The sequence below is a fragment of the Haliotis rufescens genome, unplaced genomic scaffold (genome assembly GCF_023055435.1).
Source record: "Haliotis rufescens isolate VD_foot unplaced genomic scaffold, xgHalRufe1.0.p SCAF_11, whole genome shotgun sequence".
NCBI lineage: Eukaryota > Metazoa > Mollusca > Gastropoda > Lepetellida > Haliotidae > Haliotis > Haliotis rufescens.
The window spans coordinates 32,430,347-32,445,757 of NW_025963791.1; the positions used below are offsets into that span (position 1 = coordinate 32,430,347).

Consider the following 15,411-nt stretch of genomic DNA (forward strand, 5'->3'; position numbering starts at 1 on the left):
CAGTTCATCTGATCAACAACACGTTGAATAACCATGTCATATTATAATTATGATATGTGTTTGCTAGTGGTTTAACGCCGTACTCAGCAATATTACAGCTATATGACGGCGGTCTGTACATGATCGAGTCTGGACCAGACCAGTGCATCAACCAAGTCAGCGAGCCTGACCAACCAATCCCTTTAGTCGCCTCTTACGGCATAGTCCCCTTTTACGGCATGCATGGGTTGCTGAAGACCTATTCTACCTCGGATCTTCACGGGTCTTATTTTATATGGTGGAGACACTCGTCAATACTAAGACATGTGAACATGTGAACAAAAGTGGGAATTGACTTTACTTTTAATATTTATGACCATGTACAGACAGATCCAATTGCCCCATCACAAGGTTGGTTTGTCATTTCCAGATGTGTTCAATGTTGTTTTATTTGTTTGTATCCAGTATGTTATGTAACTTTAATCGTTTGTTTTGAAAAAAATATATTGATGACTGACAGGTTTTTGTGATTATCATCAATTCACTATGCAGATACACAATGTACTAAGCATATCGTCTTCATATCTGTTTTATGTATTTTTCTTAACTTCTCACCAAACATTCAATTAAAGTTTATGTTTATGGAAATCCTGTGCATGTAATTCATGTCAAGCCGTTGCGATTCCCAGTGAAATGATCGCCAGAGTATCTGAATCACCCCGGTTGTAGAGATTTCGAGTTAGCAAAGGTCCACTTGGGGCTCATAATATCACTCACTGGTTTGTCTGATCCAGGTTCGATTATTTACAGACCGCCGTCATAAAAATGTAGCTGGAATAATGCTGAGTGCTAAACTACGCATTGACCAGTCACAACTAAAAACAACTCTAACCCGATATTGGCGTGTTTGATATATATTTACTAACTCTGGAAATGGTTCAGGTTTATCGTGGTGATGTCGTATTCATTTTACACATGATCAAATGTGCAGTAGGAAATGACATGCATGATTCCCAGATTTTGGCGACGTTTCCGAAACAACCCATCAAAAGAATTGATAAATATATCTTTAACGTCAAGTTTAACCATTCATAGATCCTGATCCAAATAATTAGGTTTGATAGGGAACGTCATATATGCAATGAGGAACAACAACAGTCATAATAACATAATTGTACTTTACTCACTGAGCCAAAGGCAGTCACTTGTATGGAGGTATTGTATGCAACCAGTGAGGAATAATCTTAAAGTTAATCACAGGGATGTTTGATATTATTCGCAGAAATCAGACGAGAGGCTATTCCTGGTACCAGATTAAAAAACCGAACTGTACATTGCCATCACAGAATGAGACGGACGCCATGAGCATACCTTGGTACATGCTACCAAACAGAAGCACACCATGGGTACGCTCCATGGAAAACGACCCGAGAAAAGAAGAGTCGTTACCGTTTGGGGAAAACCAGCATGAAATGAATGGGCGTTCTGAAGGGCAGAATCTGATTTTACGTTTAACACATTAATTTTGTTCCTTAATTTAGTTTAAACATATTTTATTCAGATTGAAATGGATTGGGTACAAGTTATCCAACTTAGAAGTCCCTCTCCATGGTATTTACAAAAGCTTGTACAGTAAATCATATACACATGTACAGGGAAAACAGTGAAGAAAATAAGTGTATAGATAACAAAAGAAATGTATACCAGACAAAAGAGAGACTAGTATATTTACATTGAAGTGTTACCCAAATCTACCTCAACCACAGCTCCCAACAATGACGTACAAATGTGTTAGCGCAGAGGTCACTGTGTGGAACGGGTCCAAACTCGTAGTCATAATGGCATAAGTGGGTGAATGAGTTGGATATAACACCGCTTTGAACAGTATTTCAGTTATGTCACGTCGTTCATCATAGTGTAAACACACTATATATGTTTAAAATGATTTCTAATATCTCTGATCAAGAGACCTAAAACTAACTGATATTGTTAATATATTTGTAGGACATTTAGAGTTGACACCATTCAAAAACTGAAAGGTTAGTGTCAAATAAGTTTGAATTTCTCATTTCGGCTATACGCATCTTACGGATTTACTGCAATAGTTCAAATACAAACCTAGCATGCATACCGGTTCATATATGTGAGGTCGAGCTACAAAGGCATATGTCAGGACTCGTCGTATCCAGGAACATCATCAAGCAATTGTTTAAAATAACTTAATCTCCAGTTCGAAGACTTGACGTGGTAATGATGTGAGCGACAGGCATAGTTCCGAAATGCACACACCACTGTAGCTGCGACACGTTATGCACACAGCCTTAACAAATCCTAATTGCTCAAAACGTTTTGGGACCAATGACATCAAAGACAGATGATTCAAACCTGGTCACAGGAATACATCATATGTATAATATATATTGCAATTTAGGCGCATTGACATATATACGGATTTGTTAACTTAACACTGGATAAAAATCAGCCAAGCGAAAGCATTAAGGCTTTCATAAACAGTTGGAAGTAAAACTCACAGTGTGAATGCGTCTAAACAGGCGAATAGAAGCAAGCTAGCAGGGCTGGTTCTAACTTGTCCGTACTAATACAGGCAGAAACTCGTCGATAATGTCCTGGTTGGTACAGGAAGTACATATACAATTTACAAAATCACTATCCTTGGTTCTACGATATTTATTGACAAGGAATTCATGGAGAAATATTCTAAATTTACAAAGAGCTCTCATTAGAGCTTTACCTTGTAATATACTTAAATATGTTTCTAGTTGTAATACTGATTTGATGCTAGCATAATGCTTGAGAAAGTGTGAAGAGGAAACTTGTTGGTGCTAGTTTTGCTGAAATATATCAAATAATCTTTGTTTAAATGTATGGAAAAATAGTTTTTCATTACCAGTGTCTTGTGTGATCCATACAAAGGAAAATCCAGTATTAAATAATATGCTCAGTACTAATAATGAAGGTAACTAAAACCCGAAGGAGTTTAAAAATAAGTATACACAAGCAATAAAAATACAATGACATAACAAGTAGACATTCAGCAACACTGATGTTCCAGGACTTACGTTGTTTCAAACCAACTGCAAGCATACTTATCACATAGTTCGCCTGAGGAGTAATGAACAATCTTAAGTGCGTTTATCATTAAACTTACCCTGTTGTTTTCACATAGAGGCAGTTTAGGAGCGTGTTTGCTTCACACAGCGTCTCTTGTGCATCATATCCATAGCCTTAGTTTTGCCAATGTTGAAGTTTATACTGTTAAGAAATTAAGGAAGTTAAATGTATGTGATGTGGGCTTTTGAATTAATATTAACTTCCTCATCACAATCTTCGTTTTGAGAGAGGAAAAATATGACAGATAAGAATATTTTATAAAACGCTCGATACAAAACGTGAGGTGAGGTGAAATGGGGTTAAACGACGCTCTTATAGATCAATGTGCATTTACGTGTGTGTATGTGGCTGTTTGTACTAGTCCGGGCTAATGCTGATTTCATAGTGCTAGGCAACTGCCGCAGTTTCACATAAATACCCCACTCAGACACAGTATACTGACTAAGAGCCGACCTGTCCTTGTTTGAGCCCCTTAATGCCGAGCACCAGACAGGGTAACAACCAGTACCATCTTTTAACGTCTTTTGGTATGACGCGGCCGGGGATCGAACCCCGGACCTTCCGCTCTGCGGGCGGACGCTTAACCACTAGACCACGGAGGCGGTCTTCTGATGATTTGAACCCGGAGGTTTACCGAGTGATGGAACGTGTTAGCAACCAGATAACCTAACCGTCCACATGACGGCACAGAGTGATCAACATGAACTCGTGATAATGAGTGAGTGGGGATGTGCTGCTTACATCTGTTTCGCAGACTATATTCTCTTGACAGATACAGATACAAACTCCCAGAATTGTCCTGTGTGTGAACAGCTTGGGGAGACAACTCATATGACCTTCTGGTGCCATGAGTGTGAGGTAGCTCTCTGTGACAGATGTGTCAAGATGCATCGTGCAAATCCAGCTTCTCGGAGCCATGAAATGTGTGATCGGTCTGGTGAGGTGGAAGTGAAGAAAAAGAAACGAGTGGTTATGTGTCAAGAGCACAGAGATGAGCAAGTGAAATATCTCTGTAAAGACTGCAACAAGCCACTGTGTCAGTCATGCTGCGTGGTCTACCACAGGAAGTGCGATTCTGTTGTCACACTAGAATCCCAGATGTCACGGATGAAGTCATCTCTGCGCACCAAAGGCCTCACCATACAAAGAGATCTTAATGACATATCGAAACAGATCGACAAATGCCCAATCGAAAATTAACAAGATGAAAAGAGCTAAACTTTTGGCAACAAAAAAGATTCAGTCATCAACAGAGAAGATCATCGCCCGTTTGAAGGAGAAGGAAACGGCACTCATAAAAGAACTGGATGACATTGCAGACACCCAGATCACTGAGTTACAGGCTGATGTGAAACAGGCAGAGATTGAGTTGCAGATGTACAAACAACATGGCGAGTTCATTGACCAGACCCTTGTCTCGGACAGTGACATGGACCTGTATAAAGCTTGTCAGGCCTGGGAGTCAGGGGCGGAAAAGGACAAGGTACAAGAAACAGGCAAATCAGAACGAAAACAAATACATAGCGTCAGATTTGTACCAGAATCTGATACCAGTGAGCGCATTCTTGACGACATGAAACTAGGGAAGCTGGACATCACATACACACAGGGTGAGAACGATGCCATGTCATCACTTTTCCTGTATAAAACAGTGGACTTCAAGCTAGAGACTGATGAAAAATGTCCATGGCTGAGTGAGGTGACGGTTCTGTTTGTGGGGAATATACTGATATTAGTGGCTTCAGACAGAAACAACAAGTGTGTGAAATCTGCCTACACACGTGACGATCAGCCATGTCTCAGTAAACTCGATTTTGATAATTTTACGCATGGTGTATCCCAACTAAGTGACAATCGGGTTTTGGTAGCTGTTCCTAAGAGTTTTCAAATTGTAACGGCATCCGTAACTCCTGACCTCGAACTGGAGACAACCATTACAGCACAGAAAGAGTACTACAGTATTGCTGTTCTGAACTCGTCATCATTCGCAGCAAGTTCCTACAGCTGTATTGATATATTAGACATGACTGGTAAGGCCATGCGATCAATCACTGCCCACAATGACGTGGACCTGTTCAGTTACCCAAACTACATCTGAGTGAACAACAGCGGCCAGGTTCTTGTTTCTGACTGGGACAAGGGATCAGTAACTTGTCTGACGTCAGAGGGGGATGTTGTGTGGAGATACGTCCACAAGGGGGATCGATCTCTCAGTTACCCTAGTGGTATTACAACTACCAACGAAGGCGATATCCTCCTTGCAGACAGGGACACAACCACCATAATTCAGCTTGCCGCACCTGGCCAGTTTGTACGAGAACTCATTGCAACAGAGGATGGGATCAACGACCCAAATGGTTCCGTTTTTGTTTGTGATGGAAGTACAATAAAACAGTTCATCTGATCAACAACACGTTGAATAACAATGTCATATTATAATTATGATATGTGTTTGCTAGTGGTTTAACGCCGTACTCAGCAATATTACAGCTATATGACGGCGGTCTGTACATGATCGAGTCTGGACCAGACCAGTGCATCAACCAAGTCAGCGAGCCTGACCAACCAATCCCTTTAGTCGCCTCTTACGGCATAGTCCCCTTTTACGGCATGCATGGGTTGCTGAAGACCTATTCTACCTCGGATCTTCACGGGTCTTATTTTATATGGTGGAGACACTCGTCAATACTAAGACATGTGAACATGTGAACAAAAGTGGGAATTGACTTTACTTTTAATATTTATGACCATGTACAGACAGATCCAATTGCCCCATCACAAGGTTGGTTTGTCATTTCCAGATGTGTTCAATGTTGTTTTATTTGTTTGTATCCAGTATGTTATGTAACTTTAATCGTTTGTTTTGAAAAAAATATATTGATGACTGACAGGTTTTTGTGATTATCATCAATTCACTATGCAGATACACAATGTACTAAGCATATCGTCTTCATATCTGTTTTATGTATTTTTCTTAACTTCTCACCAAACATTCAATTAAAGTTTATGTTTATGGAAATCCTATCCTGTGCATGTAATTCATGTCAAGCCGTTGCGATTCCCAGTGAAATGATCGCCAGAGTATCTGAATCACCCCGGTTGTAGAGATTTCGAGTTAGCAAAGGTCCACTTGGGGCTCATAATATCACTCACTGGTTTGTCTCATCCAGGTTCGATTATTTACAGACCGCCGTCATATAAATGTAGCTGGAATAATGCTGAGTGCTAAACTACGCATTGACCAGTCACAACTAAAAACAACTCTAACCCGATATTGGCGTGTTTGATATATATTTACTAACTCTGGAAATGGTTCAGGTTTATCGTGGTGATGTCGTATTCATTTTACACATGATCAAATGTGCAGTAGGAAATGACATGCATGATTCCCAGATTTTGGCGACGTTTCCGAAACAACCCATCAAAAGAATTGATAAATATATCTTTAACGTCAAGTTTAACCATTCATAGATCCTGATCCAAATAACTAGGTTTGATAGGGAACGTCATATATGCAATGAGGAACAACAACAGTCATAATAACATAATTGTACTTTACTCACTGAGCCAAAGGCAGTCACTTGTATGGAGGTATTGTATGCAACCAGTGAGGAATAATCTTAAAGTTAATCACAGGGATGTTTGATATTATTCGCAGAAATCAGACGAGAGGCTATTCCTGGTACCAGATTAAAAAACCGAACTGTACATTGCCATCACAGAATGAGACGGACGCCATGAGCATACCTTGGTACATGCTACCAAACAGAAGCACACCATGGGTACGCTCCATGGAAAACGACCCGAGAAAAGAAGAGTCGTTACCGTTTGGGGAAAACCAGCATGAAATGAATGGGCGTTCTGAAGGGCAGAATCTGATTTTACGTTTAACACATTAATTTTGTTCCTTAATTTAGTTTAAACATATTTTATTCAGATTGAAATGGATTGGGTACAAGTTATCCAACTTAGAAGTCCCTCTCCATGGTATTTACAAAAGCTTGTACAGTAAATCATATACACATGTACAGGGAAAACAGTGAAGAAAATAAGTGTATAGATAACAAAAGAAATGTATACCAGACAAAAGAGAGACTAGTATATTTACATTGAAGTGTTACCCAAATCTACCTCAACCACAGCTCCCAACAATGACGTACAAAAGTGTTAGGGCAGAGGTCACTGTGTGGAACGGGTCCAAACTCGTAGTCATAATGGCATAAGTGGGTGAATGAGTTGGATATAACACCGCTTTGAACAGTATTTCAGTTATGTCACGTCGTTCATCATAGCGTAAACACACTATATATGTTTAAAATGATTTCTAATATCTCTGATCAAGAGACCTAAAACTAACTGATATTGTTAATATATTTGTAGGACATTTAGAGTTGACACCATTCAAAAACTGAAAGGTTAGTGTCAAATAAGTTTGAATTTCTCATTTCGGCTATACGCATCTTACGGATTTACTGCAATAGTTCAAATACAAACCTAGCATGCATACCGGTTCATATATGTGAGGTCCAGCTACAAAGGCATATGTCAGGACTCGTCGTGTCCAGGAGCATCATCAAGCAATTGTTTAAAATAACTTAATCTCCAGTTCGAAGACTTGACGTGGTAATGATGTGAGCGACAGGCATAGTTCCGAAATGCACACACCACTGTAGCTGCGACACGTTATGCACACAGCCTTAACAAATCCTAATTGCTCAAAACGTTTTGGGACCAATGACATCAAAGACAGATGATTCAAACCTGGTCACAGGAATACATCATATGTATAATATATACTGCATTTAGGCGCATTGACATATATACGGATTTGTTAACTTAACACTGGATAAAAATCAGCCAAGCGAAAGCATTAAGGCTTTCATAAACAGTTGGAAGTAAAACTCACAGTGTGAATGCGTCTAAACAGGCGAATAGAAGCAAGCTAGCAGGGCTGGTTCTAACTTGTCCGTACTAATACAGGCAGAAACTCGTCGATAATGTCCTGGTTGGTACAGGAAGTACATATACAATTTACAAAATCACTATCCTTGGTTCTACGATATTTATTGACAAGGAATTCATGGAGAAATATTCTAAATTTACAAAGAGCTCTCATTAGAGCTTTACCTTGTAATATACTTAAATATGTTTCTAGTTGTAATACTGATTTGATGCTAGCATAATGCTTGAGAAAGTGTGAAGAGGAAACTTGTTGGTGCTAGTTTTGCTGAAATATATCAAATAATCTTTGTTTAAATGTATGGAAAAATAGTTTTTCATTACCAGTGTCTTGTGTGATCCATACAAAGGAAAATCCAGTATTAAATAATATGCTCAGTACTAATAATGAAGGTAACTAAAACCCGAAGGAGTTTAAAAATAAGTATACACAAGCAATAAAAATACAATGACATAACAAGTAGACATTCAGCAACACTGATGTCCCAGGACTTACGTTGTTTCAAACCAACTGCAAGCATACTTATCACATAGTTCGCCTGAGGAGTAATGAACAATCTTAAGTGCGTTTATCATTAAACTTACCCTGTTGTTTTCACATAGAGGCAGTTTAGGAGCGTGTTTGCTTCACACAGCGTCTCTTGTGCATCATATCCATAGCCTTAGTTTTGCCAATGTTGAAGTTTATACTGTTAAGAAATTAAGGAAGTTAAATGTCAATTAATATTAACTTCCTCATCACAATCTTCGTTTTGAGAGAGGAAAAATATGACAGATCAGAATATTTTATAAAACGCTCGATACAAAACGTGAGGTGAGGTGAAATGGGGTTAAACGACGCTCTTATAGATCAATGTGCATTTACGTGTGTGTATGTGGCTGTTTGTACTAGTCCGGGCTAATACTGATTTCATAGTGCTAGTCAACTGCCGCAGTTTCACATAAATACCCCACTCAGACACAGTATACTGACTAAGAGCCGACCTGTCCTTGTTTGAGCCCCTTAATGCCGAGCACCAGACAGGGTAACAACAAGTACCATCTTTTAACGTCTTTTGGTATGACGCGGCCGGGGATCGAACCCCGGACCTTCCGCTCTGCGGGCGGACGCTTAACCACTAGACCACGCAGGCGGTCTTCTGGAGATTTGAACCCGGAGGTTTACCGAGTGATGGAACGTGTTAGCAACCAGATAACCTAACCGTCCACATGACGGCACAGAGTGATCAACATGAACTCGTGATAATGAGTGAGTGGGGATGTGCTGCTTACATCTGTTTCGCAGTAATATCACTGTCATAAACACATCTCACACCCCATGTGTGAAATCAAACGTGTCATGTTTGATCGGTATGCTTTTGCTTAAAATAATGAAGAGCGGCGAGGTTTTTCTTAACTGAGTGATTTGTGTGTAACTCCGTTTTGAACAGTATTTCTATTTCATTCCGGATTGTCTGGCTTTGTATGATGCATGTCTTGGACATTTACTAATTAAATTTGGCAGAACCCACCAGAAAGGCTATGGTGCTGACCAAACAACTAATCAGATTAATCTGGGATTCGAACCAACGATATAACAAAAACCTTGTAAAACTGTCCCGAGCCACCCAGTGTCCCTTTTGTAACTCAAAAGGTGTTTATACATACGTTTAACAAAGACATGGTACAGATTGTTAAACCCCTCTATAATTACAGACTATATTCTCTTGACAGATACAGATACAAACTCCCAGAATTGTCCTGTGTGTGAACAGCTTGGGGAGACAACTCATATGACCTTCAGGTGCCATGAGTGTGAGGTAGCTCTCTGTGACAGATGTGTCAAGATGCATCGTGCAAATCCAGCTTCTCGGAGCCATGAAATGTGTGATCGGTCTGGTGAGGTGGAAGTGAAGAAAAAGAAACGAGTGGTTATGTGTCAAGAGCACAGAGATGAGCAAGTGAAATATCTCTGTAAAGACTGCAACAAGCCACTGTGTCAGTCATGCTCCGTGGTCTACCACAGGAAGTGCGATTCTGTTGTCACACTAGAATCCCAGATGTCACGGATGAAGTCATCTCTGCGCACCAAAGGCCTCACCATACAAAGAGATCTTAATGACATATCGAAACAGATCGACAAATGCCCAATCGAAAATTAACAAGATGAAAAGAGCTAAACTTTTGGCAACAAAAAAGATTCAGTCATCAACAGAGAAGATCATCGCCCGTTTGAAGGAGAAGGAAACGGCACTCATAAAAGAACTGGATGACATTGCAGACACCCAGATCACTGAGTTACAGGCTGATGTGAAACAGGCAGAGATTGAGTTGCAGATGTACAAACAACATGGCGAGTTCATTGACCAGACCCTTGTCTCGGACAGTGACATGGACCTGTATAAAGCTTGTCAGGCCTGGGAGTCAGGGGCGGAAAAGGACAAGGTACAAGAAACAGGCAAATCAGAACGAAAACAAATACATAGCGTCAGATTTGTACCAGAATCTGATACCAGTGAGCGCATTCTTGACGACATGAAACTAGGGAAGCTGGACATCACATACACACAGGGTGAGAACGATGCCATGTCATCACTTTTCCTGTATAAAACAGTGGACTTCAAGCTAGAGACTGATGAAAAATGTCCATGGCTGAGTGAGGTGACGGTTCTGTTTGTGGGGAATATACTGATATTAGTGGCTTCAGACAGAAACAACAAGTGTGTGAAATCTGCCTACACACGTGACGATCAGCCATGTCTCAGTAAACTCGATTTTGATAATTTTACGCATGGTGTATCCCAACTAAGTGACAATCGGGTTTTGGTAGCTGTTCCTAAGAGTTTTCAAATTGTAACGGCATCCGTAACTCCTGACCTCGAACTGGAGACAACCATTACAGCACAGAAAGAGTACTACAGTATTGCTGTTCTGAACTCGTCATCATTCGCAGCAAGTTCCTACAGCTGTATTGATATATTAGACATGACTGGTAAGGCCATGCGATCAATCACTGCCCACAATGACGTGGACCTGTTCAGTTACCCAAACTACATCTGAGTGAACAACAGCGGCCAGGTTCTTGTTTCTGACTGGGACAAGGGATCAGTAACTTGTCTGACGTCAGAGGGGGATGTTGTGTGGAGATACGTCCACAAGGGGGATCGATCTCTCAGTTACCCTAGTGGTATTACAACTACCAACGAAGGCGATATCCTCCTTGCAGACAGGGACACAACCACCATAATTCAGCTTGCCGCACCTGGCCAGTTTGTACGAGAACTCATTGCAACAGAGGATGGGATCAACGACCCAAATGGTTCCGTTTTTGTTTGTGATGGAAGTACAATAAAACAGTTCATCTGATCAACAACACGTTGAATAACCATGTCATATTATAATTATGATATGTGTTTGCTAGTGGTTTAACGCCGTACTCAGCAATATTACAGCTATATGACGGCGGTCTGTACATGATCGAGTCTGGACCAGACCAGTGCATCAACCAAGTCAGCGAGCCTGACCAACCAATCCCTTTAGTCGCCTCTTACGGCATAGTCCCCTTTTACGGCATGCATGGGTTGCTGAAGACCTATTCTACCTCGGATCTTCACGGGTCTTATTTTATATGGTGGAGACACTCGTCAATACTAAGACATGTGAACATGTGAACAAAAGTGGGAATTGACTTTACTTTTAATATTTATGACCATGTACAGACAGATCCAATTGCCCCATCACAAGGTTGGTTTGTCATTTCCAGACGTGTTCAATGTTGTTTTATTTGTTTGTATCCAGTATGTTATGTAACTTTAATCGTTTGTTTTGAAAAAAATATATTGATGACTGACAGGTTTTTGTGATTATCATCAATTCACTATGCAGATACACAATGTACTAAGCATATCGTCTTCATATCTGTTTTATGTATTTTTCTTAACTTCTCACCAAAAATTCAATTAAAGTTTATGTTTATGGAAATCCTGTGCATGTAATTCATGTCAAGCCGTTGCGATTCCCAGTGAAATGATCGCCAGAGTATCTGAATCACCCCGGTTGTAGAGATTTCGAGTTAGCAAAGGTCCACTTGGGGCTCATAATATCACTCACTGGTTTGTCTGATCCAGGTTCGATTATTTACAGACCGCCGTCATATAAATGTAGCTGGAATAATGCTGAGTGCTAAACTACGCATTGACCAGTCACAACTAAAAACAACTCTAACCCGATATTGGCGTGTTTGATATATATTTACTAACTCTGGAAATGGTTCAGGTTTATCGTGGTGATGTCGTATTCATTTTACACATGATCAAATGTGCAGTAGGAAATGACATGCATGATTCCCAGATTTTGGCGACGTTTCCGAAACAACCCATCAAAAGAATTGATAAATATATCTTTAACGTCAAGTTTAACCATTCATAGATCCTGGTCCAAATAATTAGGTTTGATAGGGAACGTCATATATGCAATGAGGAACAACAACAGTCATAATAACATAATTGTACTTTACTCACTGAGCCAAAGGCAGTCACTTGTATGGAGGTATTGTATGCAACCAGTGAGGAATAATCTTAAAGTTAATCACAGGGATGTTTGATATTATTCGCAGAAATCAGACGAGAGGCTATTCCTGGTACCAGATTAAAAAACCGAACTGTACATTGCCATCACAGAATGAGACGGACGCCATGAGCATACCTTGGTACATGCTACCAAACAGAAGCACACCATGGGTACGCTCCATGGAAAACGACCCGAGAAAAGAAGAGTCGTTACCGTTTGGGGAAAACCAGCATGAAATGAATGGGCGTTCTGAAGGGCAGAATCTGATTTTACGTTTAACACATTAATTTTGTTCCTTAATTTAGTTTAAACATATTTTATTCAGATTGAAATGGATTGGGTACAAGTTATCCAACTTAGAAGTCCCTCTCCATGGTATTTACAAAAGCTTGTACAGTAAATCATATACACATGTACAGGGAAAACAGTGAAGAAAATAAGTGTATAGATAACAAAAGAAATGTATACCAGACAAAAGAGAGACTAGTATATTTACATTGAAGTGTTACCCAAATCTACCTCAACCACAGCTCCCAACAATGACGTACAAAAGTGTTAGGGCAGAGGTCACTGTGTGGAACGGGTCCAAACTCGTAGTCATAATGGCATAAGTGGGTGAATGAGTTGGATATAACACCGCTTTGAACAGTATTTCAGTTATGTCACGTCGTTCATCATAGTGTAAACACACTATATATGTTTAAAATGATTTCTAATATCTCTGATCAAGAGACCTAAAACTAACTGATATTGTTAATATATTTGTAGGACATTTAGAGTTGACACCATTCAAAAACTGAAAGGTTAGTGTCAAATAAGTTTGAATTTCTCATTTCGGCTATACGCATCTTACGGATTTACTGCAATAGTTCAAATACAAACCTAGCATGCATACCGGTTCATATATGTGAGGTCCAGCTACAAAGGCATATGTCAGGACTCGTCGTGTCCAGGAGCATCATCAAGCAATTGTTTAAAATAACTTAATCTCCAGTTCGAAGACTTGACGTGGTAATGATGTGAGCAACAGGCATAGTTCCGAAATGCACACACCACTGTAGCTGCGACACGTTATGCACACAGCCTTAACAAATCCTAATTGCTCAAAACGTTTTGGGACCAATGACATCAAAGACAGATGATTCAAACCTGGTCACAGGAATACATCATATGTATAATATATACTGCATTTAGGCGCATTGACATATATACGGATTTGTTAACTTAACACTGGATAAAAATCAGCCAAGCTAAAGCATTAAGGCTTTCATAAACAGTTGGAAGTAAAACTCACAGTGTGAATGCGTCTAAACAGGCGAATAGAAGCAAGCTAGCAGGGCTGGTTCTAACTTGTCCGTACTAATACAGGCAGAAACTCGTCGATAATGTCCTGGTTGGTACAGGAAGTACATATACAATTTACAAAATCACTATCCTTGGTTCTACGATATTTATTGACAAGGAATTCATGGAGAAATATTCTAAATTTACAAAGAGCTCTCATTAGAGCTTTACCTTGTAATATACTTAAATATGTTTCTAGTTGTAATACTGATTTGATGCTAGCATAATGCTTGAGAAAGTGTGAAGAGGAAACTTGTTGGTGCTAGTTTTGCTGAAATATATCAAATAATCTTTGTTTAAATGTATGGAAAAATAGTTTTTCATTACCAGTGTCTTGTGTGATCCATACAAAGGAAAATCCAGTATTAAATAAAATGCTCAGTACTAATAATGAAGGTAACTAAAACCCGAAGGAGTTTAAAAATAAGTATACACAAGCAATAAAAATACAATAACATAACAAGTAGACATTCAGCAACACTGGTGTCCCAGGACTTACGTTGTTTCAAACCAACTGCAAGCATACTTATCACATAGTTCGCTTGAGGAGTAATGAACAATCTTAAGTGCGTTTATCTTTAAACTTACCCTGTTGTTTTCACATAGAGGCAGTTTAGGAGCGTGTTTGCTTCACACAGCGTCTCTTGTGCACCATATCCATAGCCTTACTTTTGCCAATGTTGAAGTTTATACTGTTAAGAAATTAAGGAAGTTAAATGTATGTGATGTGGGCTTTTGAATTGATATTAACTTCCTCATCACAATCTTCGTTTTGAGAGAGGAAAAATATGACAGATCAGAATATTTTATAAAACGCTCGATACAAAACGTGAGGTGAGGTGAAATGGGGTTAAACGACGCTCTTATAGATCAATGTGCATTTACGTGTGTATGTGGCTGTTTGTACTAGTCCGGGCTAATGCTGATTTCATAGTGCTAGTCAACTGCCGCAGTTTCACATAAATACCCCACTCTGACACAGTATACTGACTAAGAGCCGACCTGTCCTTGTTTTAGCCCCTTAATGCCGAGCACAAGGCAGGGTAACAACAAGTACCATCTTTTAACGTATTTTGGTATGACGCGGCCGGGGATCGAACCCCGGACCTTCCGCTCTGCGGGCGGACGCTTTACCACTAGACCACGGAGGCGGTCTTCTGGAGATTTGAACCCGGAGGTTTACCGAGTGATGGAACGTGTTAGCCACCAGATAACCTAACCGTCCACATGACGGCACAGAGTGATCAACATGAACTTGTGATAATGACTGAGTGGGGATGTGCTGCTTACATCTGTTTCGCAGTAATATCACTGTCATAAACACATCTCACACCCCATGTGTGAAATCAAACATGTGTCATGTTTGATCGGTATGCTTTCGCTTAAAATAATGGAGAGCGGCGAGGTTTTTCTTAACTGAGTGATTTGTGTGTAACTCCGTTTTGAACA

At 39.9% G+C, this 15,411-nt stretch overlaps 1 protein-coding gene and 1 pseudogene across 1 annotated transcript in view; one reads left to right on the top strand and one right to left on the bottom strand.

The window, feature by feature from the left end:
- LOC124132519 (toll-like receptor 4) overlaps positions 1-14,642 on the bottom strand; it is a 31,432-nt gene extending 16,790 nt beyond the window's left edge. The window contains exons 1-3 of the mRNA XM_048392573.1: positions 14,551-14,642; positions 8,656-8,759; positions 3,149-3,252 (exon numbers count right to left, since the gene is read on the bottom strand). The gene's annotated coding sequence lies outside the window, so the exon portion shown is untranslated. The remainder of the gene's footprint in view (positions 1-3,148; positions 3,253-8,655; positions 8,760-14,550) is intronic.
- LOC125378097 lies at positions 4,316-6,079 on the top strand (annotated as a pseudogene).
- Positions 14,643-15,411: the final 769 nt, after the last annotated feature.